This window comes from Pezoporus flaviventris, unplaced genomic scaffold (genome assembly GCF_033815535.1).
Source record: "Pezoporus flaviventris isolate CSIRO_AGI_PZ_B2104156 unplaced genomic scaffold, CSIRO_AGI_Pfla_v1 ptg000995l, whole genome shotgun sequence".
In the NCBI taxonomy this organism is placed as follows: Eukaryota; Metazoa; Chordata; class Aves; order Psittaciformes; family Psittacidae; genus Pezoporus; species Pezoporus flaviventris.
Genome location: NW_026893540.1, coordinates 17,501 through 20,237, shown reverse-complemented (window position 1 = coordinate 20,237; position 2,737 = coordinate 17,501).

Sequence of the window (2,737 nt, the reverse complement as noted above, 5' to 3'; positions counted from 1 at the left end):
GTGGGGGCTTGGGGATTTCGTTGTTTCTTTGGTTTCGCGTGTCCGTCTGCCGACACACAGCCCACCACCCCCTCCCGCCGCGAAAAACACGTCTCTGGCTGGCGGGGGACGGGACGGGACGGGACGGGACGGGACGGACGGACACTGGCACTGCACCAGCTACTGAGAAAATAGGCTGCGACTGCTGAACCCAGGACGCGCTGAAATACAGCAGCCGAGGCACCCGGGGGTTCTGCAGATGCCGCGGCGCCCACCACCTCCTCCCCCCACCCCGCTCCGAGGCGCCTCCCCCAGCCTCCTCCCTCCGCAACGGGCTGGGAAGAGATTGCAAAGACGTTCTTCTGGTTGTGGTTTTGGGGAAATGTGTCTGAAACTTCGGAGAAGAGATGAAGATAGCGTGGTTGAGGGTAGAAGGGAGGATTATGTTGCTCTTGGTGACCATCCAAACAGGGTACCCCACTAGTGATGTTCTCGTGTGTGAGGACGGAGGCACGGACCCAGACGTAGAGTGCAAGCTGGATCATCGTTTATTGAACAGATGACACGATATTTATATGCTTCCAAGCAATTAGCCAAGCACTTCTGTGTTTGCCTTGCGATTACATCAGGTGAAAGGTCTACCAGATTTTCCTATCGACATCCTTTCCGGTTCCGCCGTCCTTGTTCCTTGCCAGTTCCAACATCTTCCAAATACCAGTCAGGGACAGGTCACTCTTAATTACCTACTCTAGTTCCCGTGGTCACTCTAATTGCCAGTCTTTGATACATTCCAACACCACCACCCCCCCCCCACCCCCCCCCCCCCCCACACCCCCCCAGTTTCTCTTGTTTAGGTAAGGAGGAGGATGTGCTGCAGAGCAGGGCTTGCCTCTGCAGCACGGGAGTGAGAGGACAAGGCAGGTCCCTCGTTCCGGGGCTGGCTGCAGGGTGTGAACGTGGGTGTGCAGCCAGGGGTGCCCAGCGGTGTCCTGGCGAGCAGGGTCCCTGCAGTCCAGGGGCCGTGTGCCGGGGCAGGGACTCCTCCACCTGCCAGGGTCGGTCAGCGCTCAGCCTGCCTGGGAGCTCCCCAAGGTGCTCGAGGAAGCTGAGGGGGAAGCAAGAACCCCTGGCCGGCAAGGAAAAGCCGCCTTGCCTCTAGGACTACCGAGAGGGAGCAGAGTCGGGCAGAGAGCAGGAGCTCCCGGCAGGGACAGCTCCAAGAAACAGAGACACGGGCCACCCCGTCCCCACTACCGGGCCCTAGGCAAGCCCAAGCGAGAGACAGACGCCGGCCGCTAAGGCATCTCTGCGCCGGGACGTACCGAGACAGAAACGCAGTCGGTAACAGAAACTGTCCGCGCTCAAGTAAATGCTCAGATTACCGCAGGGGCGGTGGCCGGGAGGACCGAACATCGCGTTCCCCTTACAAGCTCCCGCGCTCGAGCGTGGGATACACTGTAACACACTAGCCGGCGCACCTGCGGGTCTGCCGATGCCGCGCTGCACCGCGCCGCGCCGCGCCGCCCCTCCCCGCCCGCTCTTCGCGGAGCAACCCCCCCCCGCCCCCCGCCCCCGCCCCCCCGCCTCCTCCCCCCCCCCCCGTGAGATCTATAGGAACGGATCGTGTCAGCGACTTAGGAGTCCTCGTCATCGTTGCGCTTTGGGTGGAATCCGAAATCCTTGAAATCGTCGCCTCGTGTGTAGAACGTAGAAGAAGGATTAGATTTTCCTGTCAGTACAACGATGAAAAAGAAGAAACAAAGGAATAATCCTTCTTAATCAAAACGCTTTGTTACTTTAAGGGGTACTTCGTTTAACTACTTGAATGTCTAAAACGTGTTGCTAATTAAAGGGGTACTTTGTTTAAGCGCTTGAATGCCTTAAGGGGGTTAGGTAATCGAGAGATCCATCCTGTCACAGGATGAGGTGAAACTTGTGTATTAACTGTATAAGAAATGGAATTTAGGGGGACTAAGATGGTGGTTAAGCTTGTGATAGACATCCCCCGTTACTGCATTACCAAGGAATTCAATAACTCTTTTAAGAAGTTTCTTCACCCGAAGACAAGACCCCAGCAACAGGAGGAGAACAATGAAAAGGACCCACGTCGATATTCGGGTGAAGGAGACGACAGGATTGGCTGAAACCCAAGACCGAGGAGTATAAGAGACTGTACCCCAGAAATGTCGGTGTGCGTCTTGGGAGGAGCGGAGACCCCCCGGCGTACCCAGCGCTGCTTGCTTATTGCCTCTCGGTATTAATCAATTGTAATTAAAAATTAATTAAATCAGATCATGGTCAAGGCGAAATTTTTATAACACCCCCCCCCCCCCCCCCCCCCCAGGCGGCGCATACATAACAGACGCAGAGAGAGAGAGAGAGCGAGCCCAGTGCACGCCCCTCCCCTCCTCCCCTCCCGCTCCCCCTCCCCCTCCCTTCGCGCTGCCGTTCCGGACCCGCCGCGCCTTGGGTGCGGCCCCAGTCCCCAGACAGCGGCACCGCCCAGGAGCAGGTGGGCGGAGGGAGGGGCAGCGTTCGGCAGCCTGACGCTCTGCGACTGCGCCCTCGCCCCCCCCTTCGCCCCCCCCCGACCCCCCTCCGGCTCGCCAAGCGGGTCCCCGTCAGCGAAGAAAACACGGGCTGCTCCCGCCGGGCGGGCAGTCTCGCGCTCAGTTCGCCGGGGGCCGGTAAGGAGGCAGGCAGGCAGGCAGGCAGGCAGGCGAGGGAGCGAGCAAGAAAGCAAACAAGCAAGCAAGCA